The sequence below is a fragment of the Arachis hypogaea genome, chromosome 9, assembly GCF_003086295.3.
Source record: "Arachis hypogaea cultivar Tifrunner chromosome 9, arahy.Tifrunner.gnm2.J5K5, whole genome shotgun sequence".
NCBI lineage: Eukaryota > Viridiplantae > Streptophyta > Magnoliopsida > Fabales > Fabaceae > Arachis > Arachis hypogaea.
The window spans coordinates 87670666-87694436 of record NC_092044.1 but is presented as its reverse complement, the minus strand read 5'-3'; the positions used below and the strand labels follow the sequence as shown (position 1 = coordinate 87694436).

Here is a 23771-nt window from a genome sequence, read left to right as displayed (position 1 = left end):
CTACCTCAAGATCGTTAAAAAGGACACTGACCAGAAAAAGGCCAATACCTAACCCTAATGAAAGGCTAGGCCAAAAAAGGCAAAAAATCTACAAAGGAGCGTTACCCCAACAAGAAGACCAAAATAGGGCTGAAACAGCGACCCAAGGAAGGGAACACTTCCCAGAAGCCAAGTCAGCACAATACCAGAGTAGATGGCACAAAATTAAAGCATTGAAAACTCAAAGGACTACCAAACAGGCAACCCAAGTGTAAAGGTGCTTTGATTAAAAACTAAAAGTTTCTAAAAAGCAACCATAAAGTACCAGAGAGTTACCTAAAAGTATTACAAAAATTAAGAGTTCAAAAGTCCACAAGTTGGACCATGTCAATACATAATCAAAAGGGATATAAAAAGAGGGAGTCACAAAGGGTCAAGCTTCGCTCCTGTCACCGCATCCTGAGGAGCAGGGGGGAATGACTAAGATTGGGACGGCTCTAACAACACCATCAAGGCCGTTCAAGATCTCCACGTCAGGATCAGTCTCAGGTCGGGACGGCTCAACAGAAGAAGTTTTGGCAGGAGCTTCCGAGGCAAGAATTTCATCGTCATCAGGGACTGGCATGATCTTACCATCTTCGACAATGTTATCCATACTAAATAAGGTAAGATCATCATCAGGAGCAAGAACCCGGACCCGTGCTTTCAAATTCTCATACAAGGCGGTCATGCCACTCACTACATAACCTTGCAGCTCGGCATAATCATCATAAGAAGACTGGAGTTTTTCCTTAACCTCCAGAAGCTCACCATAAGTCCGGATATAGCTCTCCTTAGCCTTCTTCGCCATATCTTTAGCCAAGTTAGTAGCTACCCCTGCAGCAGTAGCCTGGGCCTTCTCCTTCTCTGCGACAAGCTCTAGCCCAACATTCTTCGCCTCTAGCTCAAGCCTCAACCCCTCTACCCTATCATAATCGGCCTTGGCTTTCTCAAGAAAGGCACTTGTAGCATGGATAGGAGACTTCTTGAAATCCCTAGACAAAGCAGCACTAAGGTTGGCCATTCAGATGTTGTTACTAGATATGAAATCAAGATGATGAAGAATGGACACATCATCAGTAGGAACGAAGTCATACGGTGCAATATGCTCCGCAGAAAAGGCCACGCCATCGAAGTCCTTGTCGTTAAGATCATAAGCCCCAGCAGTCTTCGACCTCTTGGGAGAAGGCCCAGAGGAAGAAAAAGAAGAGGTAGCACCAGAATATGAAAGAGGCAGATCAGCAGAGGCCACCCGAACTTGAGGAGTTGGGATAATCTTCCTCAGTCCTTGAGGACCCGAGTCAGGCTTCTTCGGCAGGATTTGGGAAGAACCCTCCCCTGACATCTTCTTATGCAAATTCTGGGCAGCCACTGCCCTTTTGGCCTTACAGAAAACCTTCATCAGATCAGAGCTTGACACCATCTCTGAAAAAAGAAACCAAAAAAATAGTTACATAGTGGATAACGACAAGACCATGACAAACAAAGGAAATTTTCTAAAAAAAGAAGTCGGACACTACCTAGCTCAGAACAGAGAAGAGTGAGATCCCCTAAAAACTTCTTACTATCCAGATGAGAAGGCTCCCCCCAGTGCTCCTCCAAAATACCCAAAAACTCCCTCTCCAACTCATCAAGACTCTCTAAGGGATACTTAAGAACTACAGGGTCCTTTTGCCACCAAAGCGGGAAGGTATGCTCATTGTTCTCATCTAGAAAGAAGGAGTGAACATCCTCAACAGCCTGGACTTTGAAATAAAAGTTTTTGAAATCGTGGAAGGAATCATCAAAAATAGAAAAGACTTTTTTTCCCTGAGTAGCCCGGAAAGAGATCCAAGAAGCCTTCTTCTTGGCCGCCCCCGGCTTTGTCATCACAAACAGATAAAGAAAAAGAGAGAGGGAAGGTCAAACACCCAGCTCCTGACACAACAACTGAAAAATCTTTATGAAAGCCTAAGAGTTTGGATGAAGCTGAGAAGGGGCCACATTATAGTTCCACAGGATATCAGTCTTAAACGCAGTAAAGGGAAGGGTAATACCTAATTCGGTAAAAAAGCAGTCACAAGCATAAAAGAAAGGACGCTCTGCCTGACTTAAGGGAGGAAAACTGACCCTTTCTTCAGGTTTGGGCGACAACAGCTCGTAATTCTTCTCATCCTCCCTATTCCCACAGATCATATGAAACCTCCTAAACCTCTTACAATACTGCTACAGTAACACACCCTAACACTGTGGAATCTAACCAGTCAGCCATACCAAGAGGGACCTTTGTGGAAATCTCAACAATATTTCTACGAGAAGACATAGAAACTACACCTACAGTAAGAAAATAAAAAGGGCACCACTACCAAGCAACTTAGCAAAAAATAGAAAATAGAAAAATAAACCAGCAAACAACAAAGTACTGCAGCAAAAAGGGCGCCCCAAGGTTTACAAAGGCAATGATCACTACCAAAATCCAGGGGCACCCTTTGGAGGCAATGCAGATATATCTCGAGAGAAAGGTAAGGAATCAAAGAAAATAAAGAAACCCAGCCCTTTCAGCAATAAGAAAAGCGCAAAATCAGAAAGCTTCAACCTTTTTCAAAACGAAAGAAAGATCAAAACTTTCAAATGAAAAACAGAAGCATGCAGCAAAAACAAAACACCAAATAGAGGGATCATGATCAGGAAAAGGAATGTGAAGTGCATGAAACATAGTACCAACCTGCGACGAAGAAAGGAACAGTAGCAACGGATGCACAGCAAAACACAAACGATCCACAAAGTGCCGTAAAAAACTTCAGAAAAGAAGAAAGCTTGGGGCAAAATCGAAAGAGCCAGATGAAGAGGCTTTTTGTAGAAACAAAGTGAAGTAGATGAAAGCAAAGAAACGGAAGAAAGGAAAATCCCTTTGATTTCAATCAAAATGCAAAGAGGGAAATGAAATGGCAAAGGGAATAAAAGCCCAATCAATAGGCTTTAAAAGCACTTGCTTGATCCCAAAGAACTAATGCCCTCGAAAATGACGCAATAATTAAAGAGCGAAAGCAAAATGCTTCACATTTCGAAACAACACTAAAGATGCAAATGCTCACTCAAATGGAACAACAGAACCTCGGGTATAGTCAACAAGAGTGTGCTTTAGCTCGACCTCCCCTTGGAGAAGGTTGAAGCTCGGGAACGAGCACAACCCCAGGAAAAGGTCGGAACTTAAAGCAGGGGCACTGTTCATACATTGGTTTGAGTTATTGGGTCAGACCGGACGAAGACAAAAGGACCGACCTCATGAAAGGTTGGCCCACTACCGACCTCTTCACAAAGAGCTCAGAAAAAAGCCGCAAAGGCCCACAGAGGCCCAAAACGAAGAACCGCCGTCTACTAAAAAGACGCAGTTAACAAAAGATATGACCTCAACCACAAAAGATAAGATAAGATAACAAACTTATCTCAAAGGAATATCGTCAAACACTACTATAAATACACTGGAGCACCTAGGTATAACACACACTCCAATTCTACAAAAAACCTGCCTAAAGCACGTACTGACTTAAGCATCGGAGTCTCTTGCAGGTAGCACCACCCCCTAGTGATCGAGGACCAGTAGCATCTCAAGCTCCAACAAGTCGGGCGTGGCAGCCTTGGCCAGATCAGAAGATCTTGTCTGAGATCGACTTCCCTGTTTCAGGTAACCCTCGGAACAAAAATGGATCATCATTTGTTCATGCAGCTCAGAGAATATGATAAACAAGCTCATACTATGTACTTTTAGGTACCATGTATGTTCATTGATTAAAAGTAAGGTGGAAAAAGAAGGCTAATTAATAAAAAAGAAAATCTCAATAAAATAGACAACCATAAATCAGGAAGCATAACTTATTAATAGTATTAAAAGTTCTGTTGGATAAGAATAGTTGATATGTGAAAATTAAATTTCACATGTAACCGGCAAGTATACCGGATCGTATCAAGTAGTAAAACTCACCGGAGTGAGGTCGATCCCACGGAGATTGGTGGATTAAGCAACTTTAATGAAATGGTATTTTAGTTAGGCAAACATTGTTTTGAATGCTTGAAAGAAAATGCAAAGAATTAAATGACAAGGAATTTAAAGAACTAAAGTAGGGAAGAAACGTAAAATGCGAGAAATAAAGGGCTGAAGATTAAATAACGGAAGCTTAAATTGCAAGAAACTTAAATGACATCAAAACTAAATTGCAAGAAAGTAAGAGTGCGGAATTATAAAGAGCAGAAAAGAAAATTGCAAGTAATTGAGAGCAGAATGCAAATGGCAAGAATGTTAAATTGCTAGAAGATAAAAGGGATTTGGGTAGTGGGTACTCAAAATGACTAAAGAGAAATAGAAATGAGAATTAATGATGGAAGGGATCACTAGGGATCAGAGGTGTAATTCTCATGAATTGATGATGATCAATTCCTTCTCAATCATGGGGATAGATCCATGGCGGATTGTGAATAATTGAGTCCCAATCTCTTGGTGGCTCAATTTCTCTCAACACAATCAATTGCCACTCTTGTGATCTAATTGTTCATGAGAAAAGATGAAGCTCAATAGCTAATCCTTCATGCCACACAATTCTCAAAATCTCAACCAAGGGTGGTTATATCTCACATACCAACCCAAAGTATATCAATCAAGGGAATTATGAAAGGATGAACTCTAAACTAAATTCTTTGACTCCTTTCTCAAGTTCATCACAAATTTCAAATAGATCCAATTTCCCTCTCGGTAGTGATTGGATCTGTGAAGAGCAAGAGTTTCCTCTTAGAGAAACCACTTAAATTGAGAAGAAAAGAAAAACTATCAATTCATTTAAACAAACAGAGCTCCTCCCCCTAGTAAAGTTGGGGTTTAGTAAATCATGGCTCTCATTACAACTACAATTGCAAAATGGTAATTAAACTAAGTGTAGAGAAGAATGAAGAAGAAGAATTCTCAAATCTGAAATTTAAAGCTACAAGAAAACAAAATAGTTCACCGGTATTCTCTTAAAATGCAGTAAAAAAAAAGTAAAAGTGAAAAGTGTAGTGTAAAAAGTCCTTCCTAAGTACAATCTTTCTCCTATTTATACTAGTCCTTAGGCTCCTCAAAAGGCCTTCAACCATGCATCTTCGGATCAGGTAATGGGCTGTTTTTAATTGGATTCAGCAGCTCCTAAGTAATACAGCCCTCTCAGGAAAACAGAGAGCTTGTAAGCATGCTCCAGCAATTCTGGCCCATTGGGCACGTTATTGGCACACACGCCTTTGTATTTCCAAGTTGGAAACATTGTGTGTTGATTCTCGCTGGGCTGAGACTTGGTGAGGGCGTTGCTAACTTGATTTGCAAGTTGGCAACGTGCTCTTGTGCTCCTTAGAGGTCCAAGCCTTTGTTCTTTGTTCTTGGGGCTTAAAGATGACCATGATTTGAGCTTCAATTTCATGCCCCACTATAAACTATTATACATCGTTGGAAAGCTCTGAATGTCAGCTTTCCAATTGGATCTCTGCGGCTCAAGTTATGCTCTATTGAAAGGGGCAAGGTCAGCCTGCCAGAATCGCAGGCGTTTTTGGTGAACACGCCTTTGTTCTTCCAAGTTGCCAACGGTGCAGGTTGCCTTCCAGGGTTGGAGTTTCTTATAGGGGTGTTGCCAACTTGGTTTTCAAGTTGCCAACGTGTTTTCCATTCTCCTGGAGCTTGAATTCCCTATTGGAGTTGGCAACTTGAGTTGCCAACGTGCTTGTCATCCTCCATGGCTGAAACTTCTTGAGGCTCCAAATGAAGCCAGCTTTTGAAGCTTCAAACTAATGTCAAACCCATACTATGATATATCGTTGGAAAGCTCTAGATGTCTACTTTCCAATTTCATTGAGGGTACATCATTTTAACGTATAAAACTCAAGATATACTCCATGGAAGAGAGCAAGTTCAGGCTGCCAAGGTTGCCAGCATTATTGACAAACACGCCTTCACTTCCTCAAGTTGGCAACGTGGCTTCTACTTCCCAAGGCTGGAGCTCACAGGCGTTGCTGGAAAACTCACCCTCCATTCCTCAAGTTGGCAACATGGGTTAAGCCTCCAGGGAGCCAAATTCTTGCAAGGGCGTTGCTGGCAAACACGCCTCCATTCCTCAAGTTGGCAACACCCTATTGGAGTTGGCAACGTCCTCAATGCCTTACCTTCTTTCTCCAGGGCTTCCTCACTTCATCTCTAGCCTTCATTGGCATTGGCAACACCTTATTGGAGTTGGCAACGTCCTCAATGCCTTCCCTCTTGCTCCAGGGTACTTTGCTTCCTTGCTAGCATGACTTGGCGTTAGCAACGCCACTCTGGAGTTGGCAACGTGCTTTGTATTCCTCCTTGGTCCAAGGTTTTCTTGCTCCATCACCTATCATTAATCAAAGAACTTACTTCAAAGTTTTGCCATTCTATGCAACCAATTTCAAGAGATTCATTCATACTGATTCATTTATAAGTTCGTGGAATTAATTGCACAAATTTGGCTAACATTTACCTAGTTCTTGGTATTTTAATGCATGGAGGTAAAACTCATCAAAGTGCTCGTTTATTTCAAAGAAAGTGAATGAAATTAAGCTAAAACTACTTAAACTAACTAGCTAATATAGCAAAGATGCAAATGCATCACAACACCAAACTTAAAATGTTGCTTGTCCTCAAGCAAAAGATAAAGGAACTTGATAAAAGAATTTAAAATGCAAGAATTGAATGACACAACAAAGAAGAATTCTTTCATAGAGTCTGTCATCATCCTCATTGGTGGAGTCATTTGTTTTATGCAAATAATCAAGGCTCAGCTAAGTTCTCTGGTTAAGACACTTGCTTCAATACTAGTTTGGTTAATCTTGTTAGACTCTTTTTCATTGCTTTAGTACACAATCCTCAACTTGTTCTTTTCTCTTTTTTCCAAGACTTCTTTATTTCATTTGAGCTAAAAATCTGTCTTAAGGTGGCTCTTTAGCATAAGCTTTCAATCAACAATCTCAAACCAGTTGGTTTAAGTTGTTAAGTGTTGAAACACTCCTAAGGATTTACTGGCTCAAGCCTCTCTCTTTAACACATTCAATCACAGGCATATAACTTGAAGTTCTATTTGGATAGTGGTGTCCAGCACCTCTTTGGGTTACTAAATGTTCTGTTATAGGGCTACTCTTGATGGTGAGTTTTCAATCGATAATCCCGAGTTAGTTAACTCACGTTTCTGGGTGATAAAGCACCCCTCAGATTTACTTGCCCAAGTATGTCCCTTAACATCAACACCACAGACACATACCCAAAATTCTGTCATTGATGCCTAGCCTTTCAATCTTTGTTCTTCTCTTTGTTTCTTTTTATTCTTCTTTAGCTCTTATTTTTCTTTCTCTGTATTACTTCATTGTCAAGGATCTTTGTACTTCTAATTTCTAGAGTCTTATTACCCTTAACCAACTAATCTTATCTGAGCAAGCATCTTAACCCCTTTTTAATCTCTTAAGCCATAACCTATTCACAATGAAAACATATATACTGCCACTTTTATAGGACCTACTTATTCCTCCTAAGCTAGATTCCTCTTTGTTCAATTTAGACAAGAAAAAGACTTAGGACAAGCATACATTTCAAGCATATGAGTGATACATGGAGCAAGCAACAGAGTGCATATTATGCAGAACAAAAGAAAGGAAGATTTAAGTAAGATGATATGATAAAAGCATTTAGACTAGCAAGCTTAAAAACAAACAAACAGCAAATGACTCATGACTATCAGAACACTAATCAACAGGGCACAATGGCACTTTGAATTAACAGATTTAAGCTAAAGACAGTAAAGTAACAATACAACCTATTGGAGTTCACTTGTTTCCTCATTGTCATCACCATCCTTAGCTTTTGTGTTCTTTTTCATCTCTTTAAAAAATGGTGTCTATTCCCTCCAAGACATTGAGTGTATTCCTGCAAAAGATATTGAAAGTTGCTTGTTCCCCAAGCACTTGAGAGATGGTTAGCATGTATGTATGCTTGTGATCTTCTAGACATAATTTGGTGCGGGGACACCAAACTTAATTCCGTGCTTACTGTTATATGCAGCAGAATGAATACAAGCAAGAAACATCAAGTGCTTTTATTAAGGAAATAAACTCTAAACTAAAAAGCAACAATTGTTAAGTAGTTTTCCTGATTGTTTGGAGAAAGTGGCTAATCATGCTGAGGGTTGAAATGTGTCTTTAATGAAATCTTTCGGTGGAATACCAAACTTAGCACCTCATATTCACCCTTAAATTGTTTTGGTGTGTAACACCAAACTTAGCTCTTTGCAATGCAGATAAATATTAATGACAAGTTGATGAGAGAACTTTTGCGTGGTCTAGAAATTTGCGGATAAATCCTCATTGCAAGTATAGTTTCTAAACCTTCAAAAGTTCTTTCATACAAACATTTTGAGTGTCACAAGTAACAAACCCCTTTAAAAATTGTTAACCGAGTATTCAAACCTCGGGTCGTCTTCTCAAGGAACTGCAAGGAGGTATGTTCTTATTATTGGCTGCGGAGATTGTGAATTCGGGGTTTCAAGAATGAGGAATAAGTAATATAAATGGCAAGTAAAATAAATGGCAATTAGAATAAATAAATACTATAAAGCAACTTATGGCAAGGTGAGAGAAATTAGAAGTCCAACTTAGTTATCCCTCTCAACAATAATGAAAGTTGTATCTTAATTCCACTTAGTTAACTGGTGCACGAAATTGTGATCATCAATGGCGCCATCAACATGGTACGCACAATTGTAATCTCAACTATTTATCACAACTTCGCACAACTAACCAGCAAGTGTACTGGGTCGTCCAAGTAATAAACCTTACGCGAGTAAGGGTCGATCCCACAGAGATTGTTGGTAGAAGCAAGCTATGGTCACCTTGTAAATCTTAGTCAGGCAAACTCAAATGGTTATGGATGATGTATGAATAAAACATAAAGATAAAGATAGAGATACTTATGTAATTCATTGGTGAGAATTTCAGATAAGCGTATGGAGATGCTTTGTCCCTTCCGTCTCTCTGCTTTCTTACTGTCTTCATCCATTCCTTCTTACTCCTTTCCATGGCAAGCTGTATGTAAGGTTTCACCGTTGTCAGTGGCTACCTCCCATCCTCTCAGTGAAAATGTTCAACGCACCTGTCACGGCACGGCTAATCATCTGTTGGTTCTCAATCAGGTTGGAATAGAATCCAGTGATTCTTTTGCGTCTGTCACTAACGCCCAGCCTTCAGGAGTTTGAAGCTCGTCACAGTCATTCAATCATTGAATCCTACTCAGAATACCACAGACAAGGTTTAGACCTTTCGGATTCTCTTGAATGACGCCATCAATTCTAGCTTATACCACGAAGATTCCGATTAAGGGATCCAAGAGATAAAGATTCAAGCCTTGTTTGCTTGTAGAACGGGAGTGGTTGTCAGGCACGCGTTCATAAGTGAGAATGATGATGAGTGTCACATAATCATCACATTCATCATGTTCTTGGGTGAAAATGAATATCTTAGAACAAGAATAAGCTGAATTGAATAGAAGAACAATAGTAATTGCATTAATACTCGAGGTACAGCAGAGCTCCACACCTTAATCTATGGTGTGTAGAAACTCCACCGTTGAAAATACATAAGAACAAGGTCTAGGCATGGCCATGAGGCCAGCCCCCAAAACGTGATCAAAAGATTCAAAGATCTAAAGATGAAAATACAATAGCAAAAGGTCCTATTTGTAGAGAACTAGTAGCCTAGGGTTTACAAAGATGAGTAAATTACATAAAAATCCACTTCCGGGCCCACTTGGTGTGTGCTTGGGCTGAGCATTGAAGCATTTTCGTGTAGAGACTTCTCTTGGAGTTAAACGCCAGCTTTTGTGCCAGTTTGGGCGTTTAACTCCCATTCTTGTGCCAGTTCCGGCGTTTAACGCCGGGCAGTTTTGAGCTGATTTGAAACGCCAGTTTGGGCCATAAAATCTTGGGCAAAGTATGGACTATTATATATTGCTGGAAAGCCCAGGATGTCTAATTTCCAACGCCGTTGAGAGCACGCCAATTAAGCTTCTGCAGCTCCAGAAAATCCACTTCAAGTGCAGGGAGGTCAAAATCCAACAGCATCTGCAGTCCTTTTTAGTCTCTGAATCAGATTTTTGCTCAGGTCCCTCAATTTCAGCCAGAAAATACCTGAAATCACAGAAAAACAGACAAACTCATAGTAAAGTCCAGGAAAGTGAATTTTAACTAAAAACTAATAAAAATATACTAAAAACTAACTAAAACATACTAAAAACATACTAAGAACAATGCCAAAAAGCGTATAAATTATCCGCTCATCACAACACCAAACTTAAATTATTGCTTGTCCCCAAGCAACTGAAAATCAAATAAGATAAAAAGAAGAGAATATGCAATGAACTCCAAAAACATCTATGAAGATCAGTATTAATTAGATGAGCGGGGCTTTAGCTTTTTGCCTCTGAATAGTTTTGGCATCTCACTCTATCCTTTGAAATTCAGAATGATTGGCTTCTATAGGAACTCAGAATCCAGATAGTTTTATTGATTCTCCTAGTTAAGTATGATGATTCTTGAACACAGCTATTTTATGAGTCTTGGCCGTGGCCCAAAGCACTTTGTCTTCCAGTATTACCACCGGATACATACATGCCACAGACACATAATTGGGTGAACCTTTTCAGATTGTGACTCAGCTTTGCTAGAGTCCCCAATTAGAGGTGTCAAGGGTTCTTAAGCACACTCTTTTTGCCTTGGATCACATTTTTATTTCTTTCTTTCTTTTTTTTCGTTTTTCTCTTTTTTTTTTGTATTCACTGCTTTTTTTCTTGCTTCAAGAATCATTTTTATGATTTTTCAGATCTTCAGTAACATGTCTCCTTTTTCATCATTCTTTCAAAAGCCAACATTCATGAACAACAAATTCAAAAGATTTATGCACTGTTTAAGCATACATTCAGAAACCAAAATATTGCCACCACATCAAAATAATTAATCTGTTATAAAATTTAAAATTCATGCAATTCTTCTCTTTTTCAATTAAGAACATTTTTCATTTAAGAAAGGTGATGGATTCATAGGATATTCATAACTTTAAGGCATAGACACTAAGACACTAATGATCATGAGACACAAACATAGGTAAACATAAGCATAATTTTCGAAAAACAGGAAAATAAGGAACAAGGAGATTAAAGAACGGGTCCACCTTAGTGATGGCGGCTTGTTCTTCCTCTTGAAGATCTTATGGAGTGCTTGAGCTCCTCAATGTCTATTCCTTGTCTTTGTTGCTCCTCTCTCATGATTCTTTGATCTTCTCTAATTTCATGGAGGAGGATGGAATGTTCTTGGTGCTCCACCCTTAGTTGTCCCATGTTGGAACTCAATTCTCCTAGGGAGGTATTGATTTGCTCCCAATAGTTTTGTGGAGGAAAGTGCATCCCTTGAGGCATCTTAGGGATTTCATGATGAGAGGGGTCTCTTGTTTGCTCCATCCTTTTCTTAGTGATGGGCTTGTCCTCATTAATGGGGATGTCTCCCTCTATGTCAATTCCAACTGAATAACAGAGATGACAATTGAGATGGGGAAAGGTTAACCTTGCCAAGGTAGAGGACTTGTCTGCCACATTATAAAGTTCTTAGGCTATAACCTCATGAACTTCTATTTCTTCTCCAATCATGATGCTATGAATCTTGATGGCCCGGTCTATAGTAACTTCAGACCGGTTGCTAGTCGAAATGATTGAGCGTTGGATAAACTCCAACCATCCTCTAGCCACGGGCTTGAGGTCATGCCTTCTCAGTTGAACCGGCTTTCCTCTTGAATCTCTCTTCCATTGGGCGCCCTCTTCACAAATGACTGTGAGGACTTGGTCCAACCTTTGATCAAAGTTGACCCTTCTAGTGTAAGGGTGTTCATCTCCTTGCATCATGGGCAAGTTGAATGCCAACCTTACATTTTCCGGACTAAAATCCAAGTATTTCCCCCGAACCATTGTAAGCCAATTCTTTGGGTCCGGGTTCACACTTTGATCATGGTTCTTGGTGATCCATGCATTGGCATAGAACTCTTGAACCATTAAGATTCCGACTTGTTGAATGGGGTTGGTAAGAACTTCCCAACCTCTTCTTCGGATCTCATGTCGGATCTCCGGATATTCACTCTTTTTGAGTTTAAAAGGGACCTCGGGGATCACCTTCTTCAAGGCCACAACTTCATAGAAGTGGTCTTGATGCACCCTTGAGATGAATCTCTCCATCTTCCATGACTCGGAGGTGGAAGCTTTTGCCTTCCCTTTCCTCTTTCTAGAGGTTTCTCCGGCCTTGGATGCCATAAATGGTTATGGAAAAACAAAAAGCAATGCTTTTACCACACCAAACTTAAAAGGGTTGCTCGTCCTCGAGTAAAAGAAGAAAGAAGAGAATAGAAGAAGAAGAAATGAAGGAGATGGAGATGGCTTTGTGGTTCGGCCAAAGGGGGAGAAGTAGTGTTTAGGTTGTGTGAAAATGAAGGAGTGAAGATGGGTTTATATAGGGGTGGAGAGAGGGGTAGGGTTCGGTTATGTGAGGGTGGGTTTGGGAGGGAAAGTGATTTGAATTTGAATGGTGAGGTAGGTGGGGTTTTATGAAGGATGGATGTGAGTGGTGAAGAGAAAGATGGGATTTAATAGGTGAGGGGTTTTTGGGGAAGAGGTGTTGAGGTGATTGGTGAATGGGTGAAGAAGAGAGAGAGAGTGGTGGGGTAGGTGGAGATCCTGTGGGGTCCACAGATCCTGAGGTGTCAAGGAAAAGTCATCCCTGCACCAAGTGGCGAGCAAAAATGCTCTTTATGCCAATTCTAGCGTTAAACGCCGGGCTGGTGCCCATTTCTGGCGTTTAACGCCAACTTCTTGCCCTTTCCTGGCGTTTAACGCCAGTCTAGTGCCCCTTTCTGGCGTTAAACGCTCAGAATGGTGCCAGACTAGGCGTTAAACGCCCATTTGCTAGCTTCACTGGCGTTTAAATGCCAGCAAGTTCTCCTCCAGGGTGTGTTGTTTTTCTTTCTATTTTTCATTCTGTTTTTGCTTTTTCAACTGATTTTGTGACTTCTCATGATCATCAACCTACAGAAAACATAAAATAACAAAGGAAAATAGATAAAATATAACATTGGGTTGCCTCCCAACAAGCACTTCTTTAATGTCAGTAGCTTGACAGTGGACTCTCATGGAGCCTCACAGATGCTCAGAGCAATGTTGAAACCTCCCAACACCAAACTTAGAGTTTGAATGTGTGGGTTCAATACCAAACTTAGAATTTGGTTGTGGCCTCGCAACACCAAACTTAGAGTTTAACTGTGGGGGCTCTGTTTGACTCTGTTTTGAGAGAAGCTCTTTATGCTTCCTTTCCATGGTGACAGAGGGATATCCTTGAGCCTTAAACACAAAGGATTCTTCATTCACTTGAATGATCAATTCTCCTCTGTCCACATCAATCACAGCCTTTGCTGTGGCTAGGAAGGGTCTGCCAAGGATGATGGATTCATCCATGCATTTCCCAGTCTCTAGGACTATGAAATCAGCAGGGATGTAATGGTCTTCAACTTTTACCAGGACATCCTCTACAAGTCCATAAGCTTGTTTTCTTGAATTGTCTGCCATCTCTAGTGAGATTCTTGCAGCTTGTACCTCAAAGATCCCTAGCTTCTCCATTACAGAGAGAGGCATGAGGTTTACACTTGACCCTAGGTCACACAGAGCCTTCTTAAAGGTCATGGTGCCTATGGCACAAGGTATTGAGAACTTCCCAGGATCTTGTTTCTTTTGAGGTAATTTCTGCCTAGACAAGTCATCCAGTTCTTTGGTGAGCAAAGGGGGTTCATCCTCCCAAGTCTCATTACCAAATAACTTGTCATTTAGCTTCATGATTGCTCCAAGGTATTTAGCAACTTGCTCTTCAGTGACATACTCATCCTCTTCAGAGGAAGAATACTCATCAGAGCTCATGAATGGCAGAAGTAAGTCCAATGGAATCTCTATGGTCTCATTATGAGCCTCAGATTCCCATGGTTCCTCATTAGGGAACTCATTGGAGGCCAGTGGACGTCTATTGAGGTCTTCCTCAGTGGCGTTCACTGCCTCTCCCTCCTCTCCAAATTCGGCCATGTTGATGGCCTTGCACTCTCCTTTTGGATTTTCTTCTGTATTGCTTGGAAGAGTACTAGGAGGGAGTTCAGTAATTTTCTTACTCAGCTGACCCACTTGTGCCTCCAAATTCCTAATGGAGGACCTTGTTTCAATTATGAAACTCTGGGTGGTTTTGATTAGATCAGAGGCCATGGTTGCTAAGTCAGAGTGGCTCTGCTTAGAATTCTCTATCTGTTGCTGAGAAGATGATGGAAAAGGCTTGCCATTGCTAAACCTATTTCTTCCACCATTATTGTTGTTGAAACCTTGTTGAGGTCTCTGTTGATCCTTCCATGAGAGATTTGGATGATTTCTCCATGAAGGATTATAGGTGTTTCCATAGGGTTCTCCCATGTAATTCACCTCTTCCATTGAAGGGTTCTCAGGATCATAAGCTTCTTCTTCAGATGAAGCATCCTTAGTACTGCCTGATTGATGAGCGGATATTTTGTACGCTTTTTGGGGGTAATTTCATGTAGATTTTAGTATGTTTCAGTTAGTTTTTAGTAAAATAATATTAGTTTTTAGGCAAAAATCATATTTCTGGACTTTACTATGAGTTTGTGTATTTTTCTGTGATTTCAGGTATTTTCTGGCTGAAATTGAGGGAGCTGAGCAAAAATCTGACTTAGGCTGAAAAAGGACTGCTGATGCTGTTGGATCCTGACCTCCCTGCACTCGAAATGGATTTTCTGGAGCTATAAGAGTCCAATTGGCGCGCTCTCAACGGCGTTGGAAAGTAGACATCCAGGGCTTTCCAGCAATATATAATAGTCCATACTTTGAGCGAGGATAGACGACGTAACTTGGCGTTGAACGCAAAGTTCATACTGCTGTCTGGAGTTAAACGCCAGAAAAACGTCATGATCCGGAGTTGAACGCCCAAAACACGTCATAACCTGAAGTTTGACGCCAAGAAAGGCCTTTGCACGTGGAAAGCTTTAGTCTCAGCCCCAGCACACACCAAGTGGGCCCCAGAAGTGGATTTCTGCACCAATTATCTTAGTGTATTCATTTTCTGTAAACCTAGGTTACTAGTTTACTATTTAAACAACTTTTACAGACATATCTTGCACCGGATGACATTCTCAGATCTGAATTACATACTTTGTGACGGCATGAGTCTCTAAACTCCATTGTTGGGGGTGAGGAGCTCTGCAGCGTCTCGATGATTTAATACAATTCCTTTGTTTTCCATTCAAACACGCTTGTTCTTATCTAAGATGTTTATTCGCGCCTAACTGTGGAGAAGGTGATGATCCGTGACACTCATCACCTTCCTCAATCCATGAACGTGTGCCTGACAACCACCTCCGTTCTACATCAGACTGAATGAATATCTCTTAGATTCCCCAACAGAATCTTCGTGGTATAAGCTAGATGGATGGCGGCATTCATGAGAATCCGGAAAGTCTAAACCTTGTCTGTGGTATTCCGAGTAGGATTCCGGGATTGAATGACTGTGACGTGCTTCAAACTTTAACCTGCTGGGCGTTAGTGACAGACGCAAAAGAGTGATTCTATTCCAGTAGGAGCGGGAACCAACCGGTGATTAGCCGTACTGTGACAGAGTGCGTGAGCATAGTTTTCACTGCGAGGATGGGAAGTAGCCACTGACAATGGTGACACCCTACATAGAGCTTGCCATGGAAGGAACCTGCGTGTGAGAAGAGGATTTCAAGGAAGAGTTGAAATCGGAGGACAAAGCATCTCCAAAACTCCAACATATTTCTCAGTGCTGCAAATCAAAGTAACATTGTTCCCTCTTTTATCAATTTCAGTAATTTCACTTTTAATCCAATTAATCCTATTGATATCCTGACTAAGATTAATAAAATAAATATTGATTGCTTCAAACCAATAATCTCTGTGGATTCGACCCTTACTCACGTAAGGTATTACTTGGACGACCCAGTACACTTGCTGGTCAGTTGAACGGATTTGTGAGCTTCTCTAATCAGTTAGTTAAATTAGTTCTCCTTGGCACATGCCAAGGAGCCATTAATTAAAGATCACAATTTCGTCCACCAAGTTTTTGGCGCCGTTGCCGGGGATTATTGAGTTTGGACAATTGAAGGTTTATTTTATTTCTTAGATTAGGAATAATTTATTTTGCGTTTTTATTCTTAATTTTCGTGAGTTTTAGTGTCTTGTTCTAAGTTTGGTGTCAATTGCATGTCTCATATTTTTCTTTAAAATTTTCGACTTGTGTCTTTGTTCTTCATTGATTTTCAAGTTGTTCTTGTTTATTTTTCTTGTTTGATCTTGAGTTTTTCTTGTTCTGTATCTTTTCTTGTTTTTCTTTTACTAATCCAAAGCATTAGTCTTTCAAAAAGAATATACCTGCCCAGAACAATTGTTACCTTTTCTGCCCATTTGGCTAGAATAGAAGGGTCATATTCTTGACAAGGGAGCACCAATACTTTTAAAAAATCTTTTTCAAAAATAATTTTTCTTGATTTAATCTTGTGCCAAACTCCAAGTTTGGTGTTTTATTATTAATTTTTATAATTTTCAAAAATTTTCTTAAAGTTTTCTAAAAATTTTAAGTTTGGTGTTCTTTCTTTTGTTCTTGGTGTTCTTGTGAATCTTCAAGGTGTTCTTGAGTTTTTCTTGTGTCTTGATCTTAAAATTTTTAAGTTTGGTGTTCCTTGGTGTTTTCCCTCCAAAAATTTTCGAAAATTAAGGAGCATTAGATCTAAAAATTTTAAGTCTTGTGTCTTTTGTGTGTTTTTCTCTTTCATCATAAAATTCAAAATTCAAAAAATTTTATATTTTCTAACTAATTTTGAACCACTTTTTCGAAATTTTTATATAAATTTCAGATTTTAATTTCAAATTTTTCGAAAAAAATTTTCAAAAAAAATAATAATAATAATAATAATAATAATAAATAAATTTTTAACTCCTTTTTATATATTGTTTTTACTTATTCCATTTTTTTCTAAATCAACATATAAATTATCTCTTGTGTTCCAATTCTAAAGTAAGTATGAATGGACAAGACAAGAGGACCCTGGGGTCATATGCTAACCCCACTACTGCTTCATATGGGAGTAGTATTTGTATACCCTCCATTGGAGTTAGTAGCTTTGAGCTGAATCCTCAGCTCATTATCATGGTGCAGCAAAACTGCCAGTACTCTGGTCTTCCACATGAAGAACCTACAGAGTTTCTGGCACAATTTCTGCAAATTGCTGATACAGTACATGATAAGGAAGTAGATCAGGATGTCTACAGACTATTACTGTTTCCATTTGCTGTAAAAGATCAAGCTAAGAGGTGGTTAAATAACCAGCCTAAGAACAGCATAAAAACATGGAAACAGCTGTCAGAAAAATTCCTGAATCACTATTTCCCTCCCAAACGGATGACACAGCTAAGGCTAAGCATCCAAGGCTTCAAACAAGGAGATAATGACTCCCTTTATGATGCATGGGAGAGATACAGAGAGTTGCTAAGAAAATGCCCCTCTGAAATGTTTTCGGAATGGGTGCAATTAGACATCTTCTACTATGGGCTTACAGAAAAAGCTCAGATTTCTCTAGACCACTCAGCTGGTGGATCTATACATATGAGAAAAACAATTGAAGAGGCTCAAGAGCTTATTGATACAGTTGCCAGAAATCAACATCTGTACTTAAGCAATGAATCTTTCAGGAAAGAAGAAGCTAAAACAGTAACTGCAGAACTCAGTCCAGTGGATCAGGCTAATGAGTTTAATCAGCAATTAGACTCTCTAACTCAGCAGCTAGCCGAATTCAAGGAAATGTTACAGGAAACAAGAATGGCTAACAGGAACATGGAAGTACAATTAAAGCAGACAGAAAAACAACTGTCAAGACAAATAACAGAAGAATGTCAAGCAGTTCAATTAAGAAGTGGGAAAACATTAAATACCTCACTTCAAAGCAGCAGGAAACCAAGAAATAAACAAGTGGATACTCAAAATCCTCCTGAAGACAGTCCGAGCCCAGAAAGGGACAAAGCTGGTGCTGAACGCCCAAACCATGCTCATTCCTGGCGTTCAACGCCAGAAACAAGCATGGATCTGGCGTTGAACGCCCAAAAGAAACATGGTTCTGGCGTTCAAACGCCAGAAACAAGCAGGGAGGTGGCGTTTAACGCCACCCCAGCTTCCACCCCTGGTATTCAAACGCCAGTGGGTGATCAGTCACATACAAGTGCTGATAACAATCCTTCTAAAAAGGCTTCCCAACCCACTTCTGTAGGTAATAAACCTGCAGCAACTAAAGTTGAGGAATACAAAGCCAAAATGCCTTATCCTCAAAAACTCCGCCAAGCGGAACAGGATAAGCAATTTGCCCGCTTTGCAGACTATCTCAGAACTCTTGAAATAAAGATTCCGTTTGCAGAAGCACTTGAGCAAATACCTTCTTATGCTAAGTTCATGAAAGAGATATTAAGTCATAAGAAGGATTGGAGGGAAACTGAAACAGTTTACCTCACTGAAGAATGCAGTGCAGTCATTCTAAAAAGCTTACCTGAGAAGCTTAAAGATCCTGGGAGCTTTATGATACCATGCACATTAGAAGGTGTTTGTACCAAGCAAGCTTTATGCGATCTTGGGGCAAGTATCAACCTAATACCTGCATCTACTATCAGAAAGCTTGGTTTAACTGAAGAAATCAAACCAACCAGGATATGTCTTCAACTTGCTGATGGCTCCATTAAATACCCATCAGGCGTGATTGAGGACATGATAGTCAAGGTTGGGCCATTTGCCTTTCCTACTGACTTTGTGGTGCTGGAAATGGAGGAGCACAAGAGTGCAACTCTCATTCTAGGAAGACCTTTCCTAGCAACTGGCCGAACCCTCATTGATGTCCAAAAAGGGGAAGTAACCTTGAGAGTCAATGAGGAAGAGTTCAAGCTGAATGTTGTTAAAGCCATGCAACATCCAGACACCCCAAATGACTGCATGAGTGTTGATATTATTGACTCTCTGGTAAGAGAGGTCAATATGGCTGAGAGTCTCGAATCAGAGCTAGAGAAATTTAGACTCAATGCTTTCGAAAATGCAAAGATTTACAAAGAGAAAGCGAAAAGATGGCATGATAAGAAATTGTCATCCAGAGTCTTTGATCCGGGGCAGAAAGTTCTGCTATTCAATTCTAGGCTCAGATTATTCCCTGGGAAATTAAAATCCCGGTGGAGAAGTCCATATGTCATTACAAACGTATCACCATATGGATACATAGAGCTTCAGGATAATGACTCTAACAAAAAGTTCATTGTTAATGGACAAAGAGTCAAACATTATCTTAAGGGCAATTTTGAGCAAGAATGCTCAAAACTGAGACTTGATTAAAACGCAGTCCAGCTAATGACATTAAAGAAGCGCTTGCTGGGAGGCAACCCAGCCACTCACAAAATATAATTTTATTTGATCTAGTTTTACAGGTAGATGCTAGAGTATCTTCAAAAGGTGAAATAGCAATTGATTGAAGTCACAGAGTTACAAGGAAAATTGGAAGCTCACTGGCGTGAAAAAGCCAGTAAGAAACAATTTGGGCGTTGAACGCCCATGAGAAGCACCCACTGGGCGTTTAACGCCAGTAAGGGTAGCATCTGGGCGTTAAACGCCAGAAAGATGCATCAGCTGGGCGTTGAACGCCCAGAAGAAGCAGCATTTGGGCGTTAAACGCCCAAACCATGCAGCAGTTGGGCGTTTAACGCCAGGATGGTGGGGAGGAGGTAAAATTCGTTTTTCTTTACAATTTTTCTAAATTTTTATGTTTCAATTCATGATTTCTTGCATAAACATGTTTCAAAATGTCACCCTTCAAAATCAAATTGGTTTTCTAAAGAACCCTAATTTCTAAAATCCCTTTTTCAAAAATATCAAATGTATCTTAACTCATAAACATAAATCTTTTTCCAATCCAATTCTTTTTCAAATATTTTTAATTTCTTCTCATATCTTTTTCAACTCATCTTATCTTTATTTGAAAAATGCCTTTCCTTCTACTCCTCTCCTTTCCTTTCTTTTGCTTGAGGACAAGCAAACCTCTAAGTTTGGTGTGATTTGCCATGATCACTGAGCTAAAACTCATTAAGATCATGGCACCTAAGAGAACAGGAAGAGCAAGGATGTGAACTTAAGGGAGCTGAAGCGTCAGAAATTAATTCTTGAAGGCACCCCACAGACTAGAGGAACATCCACTTCCCAAAATACAGGTTGTTAAGTTCTAATTCCAGCTTTAACTCTGTGATAGTATGATTATAGGATTTTACCTTAGAAGTTATATAGTAGTAGTAGTAATTAGTATGTCTATTTTGATTTTATTTCCAATTAAGCTATAATTTATTTTTCTCATCATCATTAGGCATGAATAAAGTAGTAGATTTTTTTTAGAATAAAGAAGTAATCTATATTTTTCGAGTTCTTAATAATAAAATTTATAATTAATTATATGTGGTGGCAATACTTTTTGTTCTCTGAATGAATGCTTGAACAGTGCATAATATGTACTTTGAATTTGATGAATATTGGCTCCTGAAAGAATGATGAACAAAGAGAAATGTTATTGATGATCTGAAAAAAATCATGAAATTGATTCTTGAAGCAAGAAAAAGCAGTGAAAAAAAAAAGAGGCGAAAAAAAAAAAAGAAAAGAAAGAAAAAGAAAAAGCCAATAGCCCTTAAAACCAAAAGGCAAGGGTAGCAAGGATCCAAGGCTTTGAGCATCAATGGATAGGAGGGCCCAAGGAAGTTAAATCCAGGCCTAAGCGGTTAAATCAAGCTGTCCCTAACCATGTGCTTGTGTCATGAAAGTCCAAGTGAAAAGCTTGAGACTGAGTGGTTAAAGTCGTGATCCAAAAGAGTGTGCTTAAGAGCTCTGGACACCACTAACTGGGGACTTTAGCAAAGCTGAGTCACAATCTGAAAAGGTTCACCCAGTTATGTGTCTGTGGCATTTGTGTATCTGGTGGTAATACTGGAAGACAAAGTGCTTAGGGCCACGGCCAAGACTCATAAGTAGCTGTGTTCAAGAATCAACATGCTTAACTAGGAGAGTCAATAACACTATCCGAAATTCTGAGTTCCTAAGGATGCCAATCATTCTGAAAATTTAAAGATACAGGGAGATGCCAAAACTGTTCAGAGACAAAAAGCTACAAGCCCCGCTCATCTAATAAGACTCTGAGCTTCATTTAAAATTCGAGAATATTATTACTTCTTTATTTCTGTTAAAACCTATTTTATTCATCTAGTTGCTTGAGGACAAGCAACAGTTTAAGTTTGGTGTTGTGATGAGCGGATATTTTGTACGCTTTTTGGGGGTAATTTCATGTAGATTTTAGTATGTTTCAGTTAGTTTTTAGTAAAATAATATTAGTTTTTAGGCAAAAATCATATTTCTGGACTTTACTATGAGTTTGTGTATTTTTCTGTGATTTCAGGTATTTTCTGGCTGAAATTGAGGGAGCTGAGCAAAAATCTGACTTAGGCTGAAAAAGGACTGCTGATGCTGTTGGATCCTGACCTCCCTGCACTCGAAATGGATTTTCTGGAGCTATAAGAGTCCAATTGGCGCGCTCTCAACGGCGTTGGAAAGTAGACATCCAGGGCTTTCCAGCAATATATAATAGTCCATACTTTGAGCGAGGATAGACGACGTAACTTGGCGTTGAACGCCAAGTTCATACTGCTGTCTGGAGTTAAACGCCAGAAAAACGTCATGATCCGGAGTTGAACGCCCAAAACACGTCATAACCTGAAGTTTGACGCCAAGAAAGGCCTTTGCACGTGGAAAGCTTTAGTCTCAGCCCCAGCACACACCAAGTGGGCCCCAGAAGTGGATTTCTGCACCAATTATCTTAGTGTATTCATTTTCTGTAAACCTAGGTTACTAGTTTACTATTTAAACAACTTTTACAGACATATCTTGCACCGGATGACATTCTCAGATCTGAATTACATACTTTGTGACGGCATGAGTCTCTAAACTCCATTGTTGGGGGTGAGGAGCTCTGCAGCGTCTCGATGATTTAATACAATTCCTTTGTTTTCCATTCAAACACGCTTGTTCTTATCTAAGATGTTTATTCGCGCCTAACTGTGGAGAAGGTGATGATCCGTGACACTCATCACCTTCCTCAATCCATGAACGTGTGCCTGACAACCACCTCCGTTCTACATCAGACTGAATGAATATCTCTTAGATTCCCCAACAGAATCTTCGTGGTATAAGCTAGATGGATGGCGGCATTCATGAGAATCCGGAAAGTCTAAACCTTGTCTGTGGTATTCCGAGTAGGATTCCGGGATTGAATGACTGTGACGTGCTTCAAACTTTAACCTGCTGGGCGTTAGTGACAGACGCAAAAGAGTGATTCTATTCCAGTAGGAGCGGGAACCAACCGGTGATTAGCCGTACTGTGACAGAGTGCGTGAGCATAGTTTTCACTGCGAGGATGGGAAGTAGCCACTGACAATGGTGACACCCTACATAGAGCTTGCCATGGAAGGAACCTGCGTGTGAGAAGAGGATTTCAAGGAAGAGTTGAAATCGGAGGACAAAGCATCTCCAAAACTCCAACATATTTCTCAGTGCTGCAAATCAAAGTAACATTGTTCCCTCTTTTATCAATTTCAGTAATTTCACTTTTAATCCAATTAATCCTATTGATATCCTGACTAAGATTAATAAAATAAATATTGATTGCTTCAAACCAATAATCTCTGTGGATTCGACCCTTACTCACGTAAGGTATTACTTGGACGACCCAGTACACTTGCTGGTCAGTTGAACGGATTTGTGAGCTTCTCTAATCAGTTAGTTAAATTAGTTCTCCTTGGCACATGCCAAGGAGCCATTAATTAAAGATCACAATTTCGTCCACCACTGATGCATTTTGCATTCCAGATAGACTTTGAGAAATCAAATTGACTTGCTGAGTCAATATTTTGTTCTGAGCCAATATGGCATTCAGAGTATCAATCTCAAGAACTCCTTTCTTCTGATTCATCCCATTGTTCACAGGATTCCTTTCAGAAGTGTACATGAATTGGTTATTTGCAACCATTTCAATCAGTTCTTGAGCTTCTGCAGGCGTCTTCTTCAGATGAAGAGATCCTCCAGCAGAGCTATCCAAAGACATCTTGGACAGTTCAGACAGACCATCATAGAAGATACCTATGATGCTCCATTCAGAAAGCATGTCAGAAGGACACTTTCTGATTAATTGTTTGTATCTTTCCCAAGCTTCATAGAGGGATTCTCCTTCCTTCTGTCTGAAGGTTTGGACTTCCACTCTAAGCTTACTCAATTTTTGAGGTGGGAAGAACTTTGCCAAGAAAGCATTGACTAGCTTTTCCCAAGAGTTCAGGCTTTCTTTAGGTTGTGAGTCCAACCATGTTTTAGCTCTATTTCTTACAGCAAAAGGGAATAGCATAAGTCTGTAGACCTCAGGGTCAACCCCGTTAGTCTTGACAGTGTCACAGATTTGCAAGAATTCAGCTAAAAACTGATGAGGATCTTCCAATGGTAGTCCATGGAACTTGCAATTCTGTTGCATTGGAGAAACTAATTGAGGCTTAAGCTCAAAGT

At 39.9% G+C, this 23771-nt stretch overlaps 1 non-coding gene across 1 annotated transcript; it reads left to right on the top strand.

Moving 5' to 3' along the window:
• The first annotated feature begins 23376 nt into the window (after positions 1-23376).
• LOC112713661 (small nucleolar RNA R71) lies at positions 23377-23484 on the top strand. Its single transcript, XR_003158632.1, has one exon. It is a non-coding gene; the product is annotated as a small nucleolar RNA R71 (small nucleolar RNA).
• The last annotated feature ends 287 nt before the right edge of the window (positions 23485-23771 follow it).